This window comes from Salmo trutta, chromosome 13 (genome assembly GCF_901001165.1).
Source record: "Salmo trutta chromosome 13, fSalTru1.1, whole genome shotgun sequence".
NCBI lineage: Eukaryota > Metazoa > Chordata > Actinopteri > Salmoniformes > Salmonidae > Salmo > Salmo trutta.
Window position 1 is genome coordinate 85,691,646 of NC_042969.1, and position 19,129 is coordinate 85,710,774.

The window sequence follows — 19,129 nt, forward strand, 5'->3', positions numbered from 1 at the left end:
GATCATTAAGAACAGCATCTCTGTTCCCTGTAGAGGAGGGAGGGGGATCATTAGGAACAGCACCTCTGTTCCCTGTAGAGGAGGGAGGGAGGGGGGGTCATTAAGAACAGCATCTCTGTTCCCTGTAGAGGAGGGAGGGAGGATCATTAGGAACAGCACCTCTGTTCCCTGTAGAGGAGGGAGGGAGGATCATTAGGAACAGCACCTCTGTTCCCTGTAGAGGAGGGGGGAGGGGGATCATTAGGAACAGCACCTCTGTTCCCTGTAGAGGAGGGAGGGAGGATCATTAGGAACAGCACCTCTGTTATCTGTAGAGGAGGGGGCTGCGGGGGGGTTATTGTGGCATCTGGTTTACACTCCCAAGCTGTATAGCTTCTCTCCCTATGCTGGGATGTTCCAGAGGGACAGCAGATCCTGCAAAATACTCTGTTTTTCTGAGACTTGTCTTTCTTCCGACATCCAGACTGATTATATACAACCAGCGGGTTTTACAGTTTTCTAGCAGATAGGAAGTAGGCTCTCTCTGCCAAGAGCAAAGGTGGTGGGTTGTGCTTTATGCCCAACAGCACATGGTTCGACGAAGGAAACGTACAGAAACCTGAGAGGTTCTGCTCCCCCGACTTGTTGCTCTTTTTACCTTCCCGAGAGAATTCTCAGGGATTATCGCCGTGGCTGTGTGCATCCCGCCTCAGACCGACACCAAAAAGCTCTCAAAGATCTTTATTGTTGTATTTCAATAGACTCTGAACAAACTGGAGGCGTTAACAAAAGTAATTTGAGATCTGTGCTCCCAAATTATTACCAACACATTGACTGTCTAATTTGTGGAAATTCTACTCTTGACCACTGCTACACGTCTTTTCGACACGGGTATAAGGCCCTCTCCCGTCCTTCTATCGGCAAATCCGACCATGACTCCATCTTTCTTCTTCCCGCCTACAAACAAAAACTCAAAAGGGAAGTTCCGGTGGTCAGGTCTGTACAGCGTTGAATTGACGCCCCAAGACTGTTTCGATCACGTGGACTGGAATATGTTCCGGGTTGCCTCGGGAGATAACATCAATGAATACGTCGACTCAGTCACTGGATTCCTAAAAAAATAGCGTCGTGCCTGGGTCTCCTCCTGTATTTCCTGTATTTTTGGTATTTTATTAGGATCCCCATTAGCTGTTGCAAAAGCAGCAGCTCCTCTTCCTGGGGTTCCACACAAAACATGAAACATGACATAATACTGAACATTAATAGACAAGAACAGCTCAAGGACAGAACTACGTACATTAAAAAAAAAGGCACACGTAGCCTACATATCAATGCATACACACAAACTATCTAGGTCAAATTGGGAAGAGACATTGTGTCATGAGGTGTTGCTTTATCTGTTTTTTGAAACTAGGTTTGCTAGCAACCTGCTAGCAATATGAGATGTACTGGAGTTCCATGCAATAATGTCTCTATATACCCACGACTGCATGGTCTCACACAGCTCCAACTCCATCATCAAGTTTGCTGACGACGCGACATTAGTAGGCCTGATCACCAACAATGACGAGACAGCCTACAGGGAGGAGGTAGGCACTCTGACTGCATGGTGCCAGGTAAACAACCTCGCCCTCAACGTTACCAAAACAAAGGAGCTCATTGTGGACTTCAGGAGGAACTAGGCTGGACACGCCCTCATCCACATCAACGGGGCCGCCGTGGAGACGGTCAATAACTTCAAATTCCTCTGCGTACACGTCTCCGAGAAGCTGTGAAGAAAGGCACCACAGCGACTCTTCAACATCAGGATGCTGAAGAAATTCGGCCTGTCCCAGAGGGGCCCCTCAGTGTACAGCCTGGTACGGCAACTCCACCGTGGACCACAAGGCTCTACAGACGGCCGAAACGCACCATTGGATGCACACTGCCTGCCCTCCAGGACACCTACAACACCAGGTGTCTCAGGAAGGCCAAGAAGATCATCAGGGACCCCGTTAAACACCCCCTGTTCTTCCTGCTTCGATCACTCAGACACAGGCAGTACTGTATGTATATTATTAATCATTTATTATTAATAATTATTTGTATTGTTTTTATTTCACTTGGTCCCCCCCCACCCCCTCAACTGTCATGCTGCTCCCACTCTGGTCAATTCCCCTAAGATGTTCACTGTACCCTGCAGTCACACCTCCAACCCTGAACCCTGCAGTCACACCTCCAACCCTGAACCCTGCAGTCACACCTCCAACCCTGAACCCTGCAGTCACACCTCCAACCCTGAACCCTGCAGTCACACCTCCAACCCTGTACATGTGACTATTAAACACTTTGAATCTCTGACTAAAAGGTTTGCACAGCGTTCCCCTTTGTCTAGCTAGCTGGATTGCTCCCTTTTGGAAAAATGGGTCAAAGCAATCTGTTGTAAGGCATTACAAATGGAAACTATTTCAGAGTAAATTGGAGCAATTAAGGGTAATTTTTAACGATACGCATTTAAAACTTCACAGCTCCCGTTGACTTAAGTTTGACCTCAACTCTAATGCCTTCACAACAGTCAACAAACAAGAACATTTGTTTTTAGTTCAAACCGTTCGCACGTTACAGACTAATTCCACCACGACTGTCGTTCTCTTGAAAGGATACTTCGCGATTTTGGCAACGAGGCAATTTATCTAAATTATCCCCAGAGTCATGATGTGGATACCATTTCTATGTCTCTGTGTCCAGTATGAAGCTAGTTTCGCTAGCCAATCCTAACTAGCATTAGCGCAATGACTGGAAGTCTATGGTATCTACAAGCATATTTAATGGGCATTCATAGAGGACCTCACTGGTTGGTGCTGAAGTGAGGAGGTTAAAATAAATGACATCTATAGAGTATTTTCCATAGACAGTCTGGAGCAGTGAGATATGTCAGTTAATGGGGATGGGGCAATAGGGAATTCTCCTCTATAATCTTTGGAATGTGAGCCAGTGTTCTGTGTTCCGGAGAAACTTCTTGCATGTGTGTGCGAGAGGACAATCAAACACAGTTAACTGGTTAGATGGCATCTGCAACAAAAGATCCATGTCTTATGTGGTACCACATTGTTGAAGCCCATTCATCATTCATTCATTCAATCAAATGCCCACATATTATGTTGGTAAGTAACCTTGTATGAGCCTTGGCTTAGTGTGAGCCAGAACGGCTCATAGGAGCAGGAGTCTATCTCCTGTTTCTGTAGCGTGAGGTAGCTTGATGTACATCTACACCCGCTGGACAGGACTCTAGTCTATCGCAGGGCCTTTACTCCCCAATCTAATCTCCTTAATGCTGAGTTCCAAGCAGAAACGCATCAGGTCCCATTTTTATTGTCTTTGATATGACTCGATCAGAGATTGAACTCACAACCACCCCTGTCCCCATCTCCCCTGTCCATATCTCCCCTGTCCCCATCTCCCCTGTCCCCATCTCTCCTGTCCCCATCTCCCCTGTCCCCATCTCCCCTGTCCATATCTCCCCTGTCCCCATCTCCCCTGTCCCCATCTCCCCTGTCCCCATCTCCCCTGTCCCCATCTCTCCTGTCCCCATCTCTCCTGTCCCCATCTCCCCTGTCCCCATCTCCCCTGTCCCCATCTCTCCTGTCCCCATCTCCCCTGTCCCCATCTCCCCTGTCCCCATCTCCCCTGTCCATATCTCCCCTGTCCCCATCTCCCCTGTCCCCATCTCCCCTGTCCCCATCTCCCCTGTCCATATCTCCCCATCTCCCCATCTCCCTTGTCCCCATCTCCCCTGTCCATATCTCCCCTGTCCCCATCTCTCCTGTCCCCATCTCCCCTGTCCATATCTCCCCTGTCCCCATCTCCCCTGTCCATATCTCCCCTGTCCCCATCTCCCCATCTCCCCTGTCCCCATCTCCCCTGTCCCCATCTCCCCTGTCCATATCTCCCCTGTCCCCATCTCCCCTGTCCCCATCTCCCCTGTCCATATCTCCCCTGTCCCCATCTCCCCTGTCCCCATCTCCCCTGTCCATATCTCCCCTGTCCATATCTCCCCTGTCCCCATCTCCCCTGTCCCCATCTCCCTTGTCCCCATCTCCCCAGTCCCCATCTCCCCTGTCCCCATCTCCCCTGTCCCCAACCCAGCCTTCCATCTGAGATGTCTATCTCCAGCGCAGGGCACAGCAGGGGTCCTGGTCCCAGGGATTGCACATCACAGGCAGGGGAAGATGGAACCTGTTTGGCCTCTCTGTAGCAGCCCTCCTGTGTTAGAACAGCACTGTTGATGTTCTATCCTGTTCTCTGACTGAAGGCACAAGTCCCTCTGTGATTAAAGACCTACCCACCACACAACCCCTCAACTCAACCTCTGTAATGTATACAATGGGAGTCAGGAAGCAGGTGAAGAAGGTGAGTTTAATAATGAGAATAAGGCAGAAGCTTACTGAACGTGAACATAACCAATACTGCCTGAAGACTGAGGCTACTGAGGACTAAATTAAGGGGAAGTAATCAAGGTACTGAAGTCCAGGTGTGCATATCGATGGGGAGCAGGTAGTGTAATGATGGGGAGCAGGTGTGCGTAATGATGGTTGCCAGGACCGGCAGTGGTTAGTAGACCGGCGACGTCAAGCATCGGAGAGAGGGAACGGGAGTAGGCGTGACAGTACCCTCCCTCCCTCCAGATCCTGAAGGCGACCCCACAACATCAGGAGTCCAGTAGAGACCTGATGGAATAGGCAGGGGACCCATCGATGTCCAGGGGAGGCGGAGGAGTGTCGCGGGGGGTATAGCATCAGCATGGAGACCAGGAACCACCGGCCTGAGGAGGGAAACATGAAAAGAGGCTGAGATGGTGGGGAGTTGTAAATGGTAAGTTCATTCATTAACCCTCCGGTGGACCCTGAAGGGCCCCACAAAATGCTGTCTCAGATCCCGGCAGGGCCGGCTGAGCGGGACGTTTCTGGTGGAGAGCTAGACGCAATCACCAGGATGGAACACGGGAGCCTCACTGAGGTGACAATCCTCCAGATGTTGTCTGGTTTGGAGTAAGATTAGGAAAATGGTTAAGGAATGAGTAGAGGGTTAAACTTATTATTGCTATTTTTTTCTTCATGGCTAGATGGTAATATAAACTCTCAGATAATATATAGTCTTCTCATCTCTTCCACTGTGAGTATAGAGCCTCCCATCCAAGACCTCTTCTCATCTCTAACTCATTGTCACTTAACTCTAATCAGCTTGACTCCTTTGAAGTTCAGCCAGTTTCCACAAAGCAGAATATTTGATGTTTGTCCTGCACTTGGTCCACATCACAGGAGCCAGGGGGGGTGTTTGTTATGGCAGCCAGTCTGTCAGGCCGTGCGATACACAGCTCCTCCATCTAACCTCAACACATAGGGCGCATTCCACTGTCCCAAACGTTGCTGACACATGCCTGAACTTACTATGCCTGGATAGGCATTTTACATATCAGCTAACCACATCATATGCCATAGCAATGTGTCAGGTCTATTACACCGTCTGAGCAGGTGAATTAGAACTCAATCTATAGACACATCTAGAGTTGTGTAGCTCTGTCTGACGAAACAGATCTATGTGTGGGGATGCCAGGGTTAGGGTTAGGGTTATGGGGATGCCAGGGTTAGGGTTGTGGGGATGCCAGGGTTAGGGTTGTGGGGATGCCAGGGTTAGGGTTGTGGGGATGCCAGGGTTAGGGTTGTGGGGATGCCAGGGTTAGGGTTGTGGGGATGCCAGGGTTAGGGTTATGGGGTTGCCAGGGTTAGGGTTATGGGGATGCCAGGGTTAGGGTTATGAGGAGGGATAGTAACAGAGTGGGTAGAGGAGGGATAGTAACAGAGTGGGTAGAGGAGGGGAAGTAACAGAGTGGGTAGAGGAGGGATAGTAACAGAGTGGGTAAAGGAGGGGAAGTAACAGAGTGGGTAGAGGAGGGATAGTAACAGAGTGGGTAGAGAAGGGGAAGTAACAGAGTGGGTAGAGGAGGGGAAGTAACAGAGTGGGTAGAGGAGGGGAAGTAACAGAGTGGGTAGAGGAGGGGAAGTAACAGAGTGGGTAGAGGAGGGGAAGTAACAGAGTGGGTAGAGGAGGGGAAGTAACAGAGTGGGTAGAGGAGGGGAAGTAACAGAGTGGGTAGAGGAGGGGAAGTAACAGAGTGGGTAGAGGAGGGATAGTAACAGAGTGGGTAGAGGAGGGGAAGTAACAGAGTGGGTAGAGGAGGGGAAGTAACAGAGTGGGTAGAGGAGGGGAAGTAACAGAGTGGGTAGAGGAGGGGAAGTAACAGAGTGGGTAGAGGAGGGATAGTAACAGAGTGGGTAGAGGAGGGATAGTAACAGAGTGGGTAGAGGAGAGATAGTAACAGAGTGGGTAGAGGAGAGATAGTAACAGAGTGGGTAGAGGAGGGATAGTAACAGAGTGGGTAGAGGAGGGATAGTAACAGAGTGGGTAGAGGAGGGATAGTAACAGAGTGGGTAGAGGAGGGATAGTAACAGAGTGGGTAGAGGAGGGGAAGTAACAGAGTGGGTAGAGGAGGGGAAGTAACAGAGTGGGTAGAGGAGGGGAAGTAACAGAGTGGGTAGAGGAGGGGAAGTAACAGAGTGGGTAGAGGAGGGATAGTAACAGAGTGGGTAGAGGAAGGGAAGTAACAGAGTGGGTAGAGGAGAGATAGTAACAGTGTGGGTAGAGGAGGGATAGTAACAGAGTGGGTAGAGGAGGGATAGTAACAGAGTGGGTAGAGGAGGGATAGTAACAGAGTGGGTAGAGGAGGGGAAGTAACAGAGTGGGTAGAGGAGGGGAAGTAACAGAGTGGGTAGAGGAGGGGAAGTAACAGAGTGGGTAGAGGAGGGGAAGTAACAGAGTGGGTAGAGGAGGGATAGTAACAGAGTGGGTAGAGGAGGGACACTGGGGAAGGGTTAGACATATTTCTGTTCTGTGGCAGGAATTCCTGGCCACATGATTTCCTAAACCTTGTTAGAAAACTTGAACCTTTAGAAATCTCAAGCTGAACATGGAAAATTGAAGTCCAGCAGAAGCAAGATCAAGTGTGTTGCCTAAAGTCACTGTTGATTATAATGACTTTGTTGCTATCATGGATATGTGGGAAACTTGTTATTTCTCTAAAGCTATAAAGTTCTCAAATAACTCAATAAGGGAAAACTGTGGACCACACGCTTAATGTGGGCCAGAGTCCAGTAGGAGCCTTTAGGTGAGAACCCCCTCCCCCCACATGCACACACACCCTCTCGCATTCACACGTGTGTATACACACACACACACACACACACGCACTTGTTCATGGATCAGTGTCCCTCTCTGTATCTGCCGTGAGGTCGGAATTTCACATCAGCGTTCCAGAATCCTCACCTCCATCTTTCAGAAACAAGGGAGGGATTAATCTTCCCGTTTCTCATCCAAGGCTGCTTCTCCCTGTGTTGGGGATCCCCTGCTCAGTACCATTCAGTTCCAAGGTGGAATCTGACCCCAAAAATCATTCACTGGAGTAATGTGGTTGTGTCAAAGTATGCCATGCTCTCACAATGAGTAGCATTGTTTCATTAGAAAAAGATTTACAAGTGCCCAGAGCCAAAGAGGACCATTAAAGGTACACATAAACAGTCAACCTCAAGGTTTCAAATGGTTCCATTTCTCAGAGGAACAAACCCAGCAGTATGTTATAATTGGGTCATATCTCTGGGAAGCTGGCCCTGGGGGACAGGAAGTACTTTCATGGGGATTCTTTGTTCTGATTGGGCCCATATGTGGGGTTGATCGTCTGAGCATAACCAGGTGGGTTGCCTTCTGCATCTTTACCGCCCCAGTCAGTCCCCAGACACTACCCTTTACCACCCCAGACAATAACCCTTTACCACCCCAGTCATTCCCCAGACAATAACCCTTTACCTCCCCAGTCAGTCCCCAGACACTACCCTTTACCACCCCAGTCAGTCCCCAGGCACTACCCTTTACCTCCCCAGTCAGTCCCCAGACACTACCCTTTACTACCCCAGTCAGTCCCCAGACACTACCCTTTACCACCCCAGTCAGTCCCCAGACAATAACCCTTTACTGCCCCAGTCAGTCCCCAGACAATAACCCTTTACCACCCCAGTCAGTCCCCAGACACTACCCTTTACTGCCCCAGTCAGTCCCCAGACACTACCCTTTACCACCCCAGTCAGTCCCCAGACACTACCCTTTACCACCCCAGTCAGTCCCCAGACATTACCCTTTACCACCCCAGTCAGTCCCCAGACACTACCCTTTACCACCCCAGTCAGTCCCCAGACACTACCCTTTACCACCCCAGTCAGTCCCCAGACATTACCCTTTACCACCCCAGACAGTCCCCAGACACTACCCTTGATTAGAAAGCACATCAAAGCTCTCCTGGTTGGTTGAGCTCTAAGAGGAACAAGCTGTCACACATCCCGACACCCCCAATTATCTACATCAACAACCACATTTTCAGACAGGAAAGGTTGATTATTTTATTCAGGCAGTTTTACCTTTCCCACTCTCAGCTGTACAGGCCAGAAGTGATTAGAGAAGAGATTCAGTTTCTCAGGAGTCAAAAGCCACATGGACAACCAGACTGCAAGGTTGGGGGCAGGTAGGGGGCGGTGGGGGGCTGGTATGGTGGAAGGTAGGGGGCAGGTAGGGGGGCGGTGGGGGGCTGGTATGGTGGAAGGTGGGGGGCAGGTATGGTGGAAGGTGGGGGGCAGGTAGGGGGGCGGTGGGGGGCTGGTATGGTGGAAGGTAGGGGGCAGGTAGGGGGGCGGTGGGGGGCTGGTATGGTGGAAGGTGGGGGGCAGGTATGGTGGAAGGTGGGGGGCAGGTAGGGGGGCGGTGGGGGGCTGGTATGGTGGAAGGTAGGGGGCAGGTAGGGGGGCGGTGGGGGGCTGGTATGGTGGAAGGTGGGGGGCAGGTATGGTGGAAGGTGGGGGGCAGGTAGGGGGGCGGTGGGGGGCTGGTATGGTGGAAGGTAGGGGGCAGGTAGGGGGGCGGTGGGGGGCTGGTATGGTGGAAGGTGGGGGGCAGGTATGGTGGAAGGTGGGGGGCAGGTAGGGGGGCGGTGGGGGGCTGGTATGGTGGAAGGTAGGGGGCAGGTAGGGGGGCGGTGGGGGGCGGGTATGGTGGAAGGTGGGGGGCAGGTATGGTGGAAGGTGGGGGGCAGGTAGGGGGGCGGTGGGGGGCTGGTATGGTGGAAGGTAGGGGGCAGGTAGGGGGGCGGTGGGGGGCTGGTATGGTGGAAGGTGGGGGGCAGGTATGGTGGAAGGTGGGGGGCAGGTAGGGGGGCGGTGGGGGGCTGGTATGGTGGAAGGTGGGGGGCAGGTAGAGGGGATGGTAGGGGACATGTGTGGGGGCAAGTAACGGGAAATAGGAAGGGGACAACCAGACTGGACATGGACAACCAGACTGCAAGGTTGGGGGCAGGTAGGGGGGCGGTGGGGGGCTGGTATGGTGGAAGGTTGGGGGCAGGTAGGGGGGCGGTGGGGGGCTGGTATGGTGGAAGGTGGGGGGCTGGTATGGTGGAAGGTGGGGGGCAGGTAGGGGGGCGGTGGGGGGCTGGTATGGTGGAAGGTGGGGGGCAGGTAGGGGGGTGGTGGGGGGCTGGTATGGTGGAAGGTGGGGGGCAGGTAGAGGGGATGGTAGGGGACATGTGTGGGGGCAAGTAACGGGAAATAGGAAGGGGAAATGTAGGAGGGCATGTATGGGGGCAGGTAGGGGGGTAGGTAGGAGAGGTAGGGGGGGAAGTAGGGGCAGGTAGAGGGACAGGTAGGGGGGAAGGTAGGGGAAAGGCAGGGACAGGTAGGGGGCAGGTAGGGGGACATGTAGGGGGGGAAGTAGGGAAGGTAGGGGACAGGTAAGGGGGAAAGGTGGGGGGCAGGTAGGGGGAAGGTAGGGACAGGTAGGGGGAAGGTAGGGGACAGGTAGTGGGGCAGGTAGGGGGAAGGTAGGGGAGGAAGGTAAGGGCAGGTTGGGGAGCAGGTAAGGTGGGCAGGTAGGGAGAAGGTAGGAGCAGGTAGGGGAAGACAGGTAGGGAGAAAGGTAGGGGAAGGTAGGGGGAAGGTAGGGGGCAGGTAGGGAGAGACAGGTAGGGGAAAGGTAGGGGAAGGTAGGGGGAAGGTAAGGGGCAGGTAGGGGGGAATGTATGGGACAGGTAGGGGGGCAGGTAGGGGGAAGGTAGGGGCAGGTAGAGGGCAGGTAGGGGACAGGTAGGGGGGCAGGTAGGGGGAAAGATGGGGGGAGGGTAGGGGAAAGGAAAGGGGATAGGTAGGGGGCAGGTAGGGGGGCAGGTAGGGGGCAGGTAAGAGACAGGTAGGGGGGCAGGTAGGGGGAAAGATGGGGGGAGGGTAGGGGAAAGGAAAGGGGATAGGTAGGGGGGCAGGTAGGGATTCAAGTATGGGGGAAGGTAGGGGCAAGTTGGGGGAAGGTAGGGGACAGGTAGGGGGGGAAGGTAGGGGGCAGGTAGTGGGAAGGTAGGGGACAGGTAGGGAACAGGTAGGGGTAAAGAGAGGGGGCCAGGTAGGGGGGATGGTAGGGGGGAAAGTAGGGGAAGGTAGGGGGTAGGTAGGGGGGAAGGTAGGGGACAGTTAGGGGGGCAGGTAGGGGAGAAGGTAGGAGATAGGTAGGGGGGAAGGTAGTAGGACAGAGTGAACAATGAACCTGTTTAGTATTAGTGGTTGTTATAGAAGATGCTAAACAATGAAGATAACAATGATGATGAAAATGAGGAGCAGGATGAAGATGATGATGAAGATGAGGAGGAGGATGAAGAGGGGGAGGAGGTGGATGATGAAGAGGAGGAGGAGGTGGATGAAGATGATGAGGAGGAGGAGGATGAAGAGGAGTTGGATGATGAAGAGAAGGTGGAGGTGGATGAAGATGATGAGGAGGAGGTGGAAGAGGATGAAGAGGAGGTGGAAGATGAAGAGGAGGCGGATGATGAAGAGGAGGTGGAGGATGAAGAGGAGGTGGAGGATGAAGAGGAGGTGGAGGGTGGAAGGAGGAGGAGGAGGAGGAGGATGAGGAGAAGGAGGAGGATGAGGAGGATGAAGAGGAGGTGGAGGATGAAGATGAGGAGGATGAGAGGACGATGAAGATGAGGAAGAGGTGGATGAGGATGAAGACACACCAATTGATTAATGGACTGCTGAATCTATATTTTTTTCTCTTGCTTTGTCTGCTCTTTTTAATATTATCTCTGAAGGGACACTGGGGACACGGAATTATCTCTGTTAAGCTACCCAGGAAAGGGCTGAAAATAGCCCATATTAATATATGTAGCCTTAGAAATAAGGTTCATGAAATCAATAACTCACTAACATCAGATAACATTCATATATTAGCCATTTCTGAGACTCACTTCGATAATTAATTCGATGATACATCCGTAGCAATACAAGGATATAACGTCTATAGAAGAGACAGGAATGCTTATGGGGGAGGAATTGCTGTATATATTCAGAGCCATATCCCTGTAATGCTTAGAGAAGATCTTATGTCAAGTGTTATTGAAGTGTTGTGTTTGAAGGTTCACTTGGCACATCTTTTTGGGTGTTGCTATAGGCCACCAAGTGCTAACAGTCAGTATCTAAATAATATGTGTGAAATGCTTGATCATGTATGTGTAGTGTAACAGAGAGGCCTACTTTCTTGGGGACCTGAATATTGAATGGTTTTCATCAAGCTGTCTGCACAAGAGGAAACTTCTCACTGTAACCAGTGCCTGTAATCTGGTTCAGTTTATTAATCAACCTACCAGGGTGTTTACAAACACTACAGGAACAAGATGTATCGATCACATTTTTACTAATATTGTAGAACTTTGTTCTAAATCTGTATCCCGTACCCATTGGATGCAGTGATCACAATATAGTGGCTATATCCAGGAAAGTAGAATAGTGTGTAAGAGATCATACTAAAGATTGTGCTGTGAATCTTATGTGGATGATGTTAAAACCTCTTAAGGATCAGACCCCCTTTTTTCGCCTATAATGACATACCCAAATCTAACTGCCTGTAGCTCAGGACCTGAAGCAAGGATATGCATATTATTGATACCATTTGAAAGGAAACACTTTGAAGTTTGTGGAAAAGTGAAATGAATGTAGGAGAATATAACAAATTAGATCTGGTAAAAGATAATACAAAGAAAAAACATGTGTTTATTTTTTATTTTTTGCACAAAAATCTTTGAAATGCAAGAGAAAGACCATAATGTATTATTCTAGCACAGGCACAATTTAGATTGTGGCCACTAGATGGCAGCAGTGTATGTGCACAGTTTTAGACTGATCCAATGAACCATTGCATATCTGTTCATAATGTTGTATCAAGACTGCCCAAATGTGCCTAATTGGTTTATTAAATACATTTTCATGTTCATAATTGTGCACTTTCCTCAAATAATAGCATGGTGTTCTTTCACTGTAATAGCTACTGTAAATTGGACAGTGCAGTTAGATTAACAAGAATTTAAGCTTTCTGCCCATATCAGATATGTCTATGTGCTGGGATTTTTTTGTTACTCACAACCTCATGCTAATCACATTAGCCTTAGACACTCCTAGGACATTATGTTACACAATAAATGTATGTTTTGCTCGATAAAGTTCATATTTATATCCAAAAACAGCATTTCACATTGGCGCGTAATGTTGAGAAATGGTTTCCCTCCAAACCTCCCGATGAATGAGCACAATAAGCACACATATTATAGAAATACTCATCATAAACTTTGATCAATATAGAAGTGTTATGCACAGAATTATAGATACACTTCTCCTAAATGTAACCGCTTTGTCAGATTTCAAAAAAGGTTCACGGCGAAAGCACAATTAGCAATAATCTGAGTACAGCCCAGAAGACACCAATAACAAGCAAACAGAAACCCGCCATCTTGGAGTCAATAAAACTAAGAAATTACATTATAAATATTCACTTGCCTTTGATTATCTTCATCAGAAGGCACTCCCAGGAACCCCAGCTCCACAATAACTGTTCGATAAAGTTCATATTTATGTCCAAATAATCAATTTTGTTCGCGCGTTAGGTTCACTATCCAAATCCACAACGCGCATGCTTACTTAGTCCAGACGAAAAGTCAAAAAAGTTATACTATAGTTTGTAGAAACATGTCAAACGATGTATAGAATCAATCTTTAGGTTGTTTTTATCATATATCTTCAATAAAATTCCAACCGGACCTATCCATTCTCTTTAGGAGTGAATATGAACTCAGCTCGCTCCCAAGTCATTGCGCGTGACTGAGCCCATGCCTTATAATGGGACACCTACTTCCTTGTGCTGTTATTCCCATCAAATTCACCATAGAATCTTCAAACACCGTTCTAAAGACTGTTGACATCTAGTGGAAGCTTTAGGAAGTGCAAAATGAACCCTAAGTCACTGTATACAGTCAAGGCAATCCCTTGAAAAAACTACAACCTCAGATTTTTCACTTCCTGCTTGACTTTTTCTCAGGTTTTTGCCTGCCATATGAGTTCTGTTATACGCACAGACACCATTCAAACAGTTTTAAAAACTTCAGAGTGTTTTCTATCCAAATCTACTAATAATATGCATATTCTAGTTTCTGGGCCAGAGTAGTAACCTGTTCAAATTGGGTACGTTTTTCATCCGGCCGTGAAAATACTGCGCCCTAGCCCCAACAGGTTTTAATAAGCTACTGTACATCAGGCCCAGAAGAGAGTGGCACATCTTGCTCTTCTTTGTAATCAGAGGGCTGATATAAATACTATGCATGCCAGTCTCTTTTGGCTAAGAGTTGAGGAGAGACTGACTGCAAAACTTATTTTTTGTGTTGAAAATTCAAAATTGTTTGAATTGTCAACTTAGACACAGCTCTGACACGCACACTTACCCCACCAGACATGCCACTAGGGGTAATTTCACAGTTCCCATACCCATAACAAATTGAAGAAAGCGTCCTGGTTTAAAAAAAAACATATAAAGCAACACCTCACAGCACAATGCCTCTCCTCTATTTCACCTAGATAGTTTGTATGTATGCATTGATATGTAGGCTACGTGTGCCTTTTTTTTAAATGTACGTAGTTCTGTCCTTGAGCTGTTCTTGTCTATTAATGTTCAGTATTATGTCATGATTCATGTTTTGTGTGGAACCCCAGGAAGAGTAGCTGCTGCTTTTGCAACAGCTAATGGGGATCCTAATAAAATACCAAATACCAAATACCAAAAAGATGAATCACTGACTGTCATCCTGACATGTCTATCAGATGAATCAATGTATCTCTTATCCTGCCATGTCCATCACAGGGAATGGCACCAGGAGGTGCAGAAAGAGACACAGGAAGTCAACTCTTCTGTCCCATAGGCTCTCTCCAGAGACACAGGAAGTCAACTCTTCGGTCCCATAGGGTCTCTGAAGAAGACACGGGAAGTCAACTCTTCTGTCCCATAGGGTCTCTGAAGGAGACACAGGAAGTCAACTCTTCTGTCCCATAGGGTCTCTGAAGGAGACACAGGAAGACAATTATTCTGTCCCATAGGCTCTCTGAAAGAGACACAGGAAGACAACTCTTCTGTCCCATAGGGTCTCTCCAGAGACACAGGAAGTCAACTCTTCTGTCCCATAGGGTCTCTGAAGGAGACACAGGAAGACAATTATTCTGTCCCATAGGCTCTCTGAAAGAGACACAGGAAGACAACTCTTCTGTCCCATAGGGTCTCTGAAGGAGACACAGGAAGTCAACTCTTCTGTCCCATAGGGTCTCTGAAGGAGACACAGGAAGACAATTATTCTGTCCCATAGGCTCTCTGAAAGAGACACAGGAAGACAACTCTTCTGTCCCATAGGGTCTCTGAAGGAGACACAGGAAGTCAACTCTTCTGTCCCATAGGGTCTCTCTAGACACAGGAAATTGCTGTCACTTCCAATGCCATGGAAATAACTCAGAACCAGCCTTGTGTTCAAACCACTCACCACACTTTCCACGGCAGTTCATTGACACAATAGGCCTTGAGTTTAGCTGGAGAAACATTACACACTTGCATACCCCCTAAGTCCCTTGGGTTGAGGATCTGACCTACTCATTCTCCTCTTTAGGAGCATGTCTCCATGTTCCGTAGAAATCTCATTGTTTCCAGTGGGAGGATGAAGCACATGTCTGAGGGCTGATGAAGAGGAAAGCATATGTTGAAATAAAACATTCCAGAACCCTGACACAGGATCCTTCCAGAGAGACCATGTTCTGAGCTCTACTAGATCTCACTCCACCATGCCAGAATCTCCTCAGAGTTCTACCTTGACCTAAGATTCTATCAGTGGCGGAAAAAGTACCGTATTTTCATACTTGAGTAAAAGTAAAGATACCTTTAAAAAAAAAGACTAAAGTAAAAGTGAAAGTCCCCCAGTAAAATAGCAGAGTAAAAGTCTAAAAGTATTTGGTTTGAAATGTACTTAAATATCAAAAGTAAAAGCATACATCATTTAACATTTCTTAAATGAAGCAAACCAGACAACTTGGTTTTCTTGTTTTTTAAATTTACGGATAGCCAGGGGCACAGTTCAACACTCAGACATAATTTACAAACAAAGCATTTGTGTTTAGTGAGTCTGCCAGATCAGAGGCAGTGGGGACGACCAGGGATGTTCTCTTGATAAGTGCGTGGATTAGAGCATTTTCCAGTCCTGCTAAGCATTCAAAATGTAACGAGTACTTTTGGGAGTCAGGGAAAATGTATGGAATAAAATGTACATTATTTTATTTAGGAATGTAGTGGAGTAAAAGAACATTATTTACCTCTGTGGCAGAAGGTGTAGTTTAATACTCTCCTCTGTTCCAGAAGGTGTAGTTTAATACTCTCTGTGGCAGAAGGTGTAGTTTAATACTCTCTGTGGTAGAAGGTGTAGTTTAATACTCTCCTCTGTTCCAGAAGGTGTAGTTTAATACTCTCTGTGGCAGAAGGTGTAGTTTAATACTCTCTGTTCCAGAAGGTGTAGTTTAATACTCTCTGTGGCAGAAGGTGTAGTTTAATACTCTCTGTGGTAGAAGGTGTAGTTTAATACTCTCCTCTGTGCCAGAAGGTGTAGTTTAATACTCTCTGTGGCAGAAGGTGTAGTTTAATACTCTCTGCGGCAGAAGGTGTAGTTTAATACTCTCCTCTGTGCCAGAAGGTGTAGTTTAATACTCTCTGTGGCAGAAGGTGTAGTTTAATACTCTCTGTGGCAGAAGGTGTAGTTTAATACTCTCCTCTGTTCCAGAAGGTGTAGTTTAATACTCTCTGTGGTAGAAGGTGTAGTTTAATACTCTCCTCTGTGGTAGAAGGTGTAGTTTAATACTCTCCTCTGTGGTAGAAGGTGTAGTTTAATACTCTCTGTGGCAGAAGGTGTAGTTTAATACTCTCCTCTGTTCCAGAAGGTGTAGTTTAATACTCTCTGTGGCAGAAGGTGTAGTTTAATACTCTCCTCTGTGGCAGAAGGTGTAGTTTAATACTCTCCTCTGTGCCAGAAGGTGTAGTTTAATACTCTCCTCTGTGGTAGAAGGTGTAGTTTAATACTCTCTGTGGCAGAAGGTGTAGTTTAATACTCTCCTCTGTGGCAGAAGGTGTAGTTTAATACTCTCCTCTGTGCCAGAAGGTGTAGTTTAATACTCTCCTCTGTGGTAGAAGGTGTAGTTTAATACTCTCTGTGGCAGAAGGTGTAGTTTAATACTCTGTGGTAGAAGGTGTAGTTTAACACTCTCCTCTGTTCCAGAAGGTGTAGTTTAATACTCTCCTCTGTGGCAGAAGGTGTAGTTTAATACTCTCCTCTGTGTCAGAAGGTGTAGTTTAATAATACTCTCCTCTGTGGTAGAAGGTGTAGTTTAATACTCTCCTCTGTTCCAGAAGGTGTAGTTTAATACTCTCCTCTGTTCCAGAATTGGGGAAATGCAGAGGAAGTAGACATTTTACAAGGAGTCCCAGCTTACATTTCAAGGTAGCAGTTTCATATTCACAGGTCTTTGACTGTCACAGAAGATTGACAAGGGTAGAAATCATGTCCCCATAAATGTAACGTGTTTGTTGGACTAGTACTTGTTCGGATAACTCTTGTTTTTAGAGTACTGCATGTAGCATGACATACAGTAGGGTAGATTATATTGACGAGTGTCCCCCCACTCAGACAATCAGCCAGCTGAAGGAATAATATTTTACACAATGATAGTGTTACACCACGTCCCGTCAACATTGACATAAAACACCAGATCACATGGAGAGAAGTGGCTGCCCAAAATAGCCTGCTCTAGCAAGCCTGTTGCAATGATAAAAGTTACATTGACCTGGAAGCACAGTTAGGAGACAGCTCATCGCCGGTCAGGCCCCATACCTACATCGCAAAATAGACCTTGAAACTATTTGAAGGCTTATTGTCTTCATTGATCGCACCAACATTTGCAGTAGTTTCAATACGTACATCCAAACAATGTAACAATACAGACTCAGTATAGGCGTAACTACCAAAATAAAGGAAACACCAACGTAATGGGTCTTAATAGGTTATCGGACCAACACGAGTGCCAAATGCGCCTCGGCATATATTCTACACGTGTCTGGAACTCTATAGGAGGGATGTGACACCATTCTTCCGTAAGAAATGTTCTAATTTTTGGTTTGTTGTAGGTGGTGAAAAATGCTGTCTCAGGCACCGCTCCAGAATATCTCTCATAAGTGTTCAATTGGGTTGAAATCTGTCAACAGAGACACACACACACACCCTTTAAACCCCCTGTGCTCCTTTGAGACCCCTCTTTCAAAGTCACTGAGATCTCTTCTTCTAGCCATGGTAGCCTAAATAATGGACAACTGGGCATTTTTATACACGACCCTAAGCATGATGGGATGTTAATTGCTTAATTAACTCAGGAACCACACCTATGTGTAGAAGCACCTACTTTCAATATACATTATATATATTATTTTGGTAGTTACCTGTAATTCAGTAGTCTCTATACGGTCCTGGTTAGGGAATCGAAGGAACCATCATGAGAAAACCGTTAGTCTAACATTAGTAAGTGTTGGTACTGTTATGGGACCTCCAGGCCTTGTAAACAGCTTTGCCAATATGTTTCACACCAGTGGAACACTTTAGTCATTAGCATGAAATCACTTAGACCACCTGCTTTTTCAAGTCTGTCCTACAGAGATGATCTCAGAGCGCTCTGCAACAGAAGAAAATGTCACTATGACAGCACAGCTAAAGCAGACATTCATAATAGTCGTGGGGGTCTTTGGTTGCTATAACATCACATCATTCAATTACATAGTGCACATATATCTTTGTGACAGTTATATTGACTAAAACAGGGAGGGATCCTGTTATTAGCATGTAGTGTACAATATCATGTTTCTGTATTTCACTCTATGCATGTCCAGTACTCTGTCCTGTGACTTGAAGTTCAGGGTTATGCGTGTTTGGCATTCTGTCGGGAAGTTGGACGTGACTTTTTCGTCCACTCGTCTGTGTGTTTAGATAGGAGTCATGTTGTGTCCCTTTCTCCCACGCTGCGGCTAACAGTACTCTGTGCACCCCTGGCCCTGCTGCCCTCTCTGTGTGAAGGGCTGGGCTGAGCATACAAAGAGACCCTGTCAAAAATGCCAGGCATCCCGACCTGGCCTGCCTCTCAAAGAGGTCTGTTGTCTCTTTTTCTCAAAGAATCACTTTGACTTAATCCACTGTGTCCTTCCACTGTGTCCTTCCACATCCTTCCACTGTGTTTCCACATCCTCCCACTGTGTCCTTTCACATCCTTCCACTGTGTCCTTCCACATCCTTCCACTGTGTCCTTCCACATCCTCCCACTGTGTCCTTTCACATCCTTCCACTGTGTCCTTCCACATCCTTCCACTTTGTCCTTCCACATCCTTCCACTGTGTCCTTCCACATCCTTCCACTGTGTCCTTCCACATCCTTCCACTGTGTCCTTCCACATCCTTCCACTTTGTCCTTCCACATCCTTCCACTGTGTCCTTCCACTTTGTCCTTCCACTGTGTCCTTCCACATTCTTCCACTGTGTCCTTCCACTGTGTCCTTCCACTGTGTCCTTCCACTGTGTCCTTCCACATTCTTCCACTGTGTCCTTCCACTGTGTCCTTCCACTGTGTCCTTCCACATCCTTCCACTGTGTC

The 19,129-nt window shown here is 47.7% G+C and overlaps 1 long non-coding RNA gene across 1 annotated transcript; it reads right to left on the reverse strand.

The window, feature by feature from the left end:
* Positions 1-4,355: 4,355 nt before the first annotated feature.
* On the reverse strand, positions 4,356-18,162 carry LOC115204975 (uncharacterized). The gene is made up of 2 exons (XR_003880543.1): positions 17,932-18,162; positions 4,356-4,780 (listed from the first exon to the last, which is right to left on the reverse strand). It is a non-coding gene; the product is annotated as an uncharacterized LOC115204975 (long non-coding RNA).
* Positions 18,163-19,129: the final 967 nt, after the last annotated feature.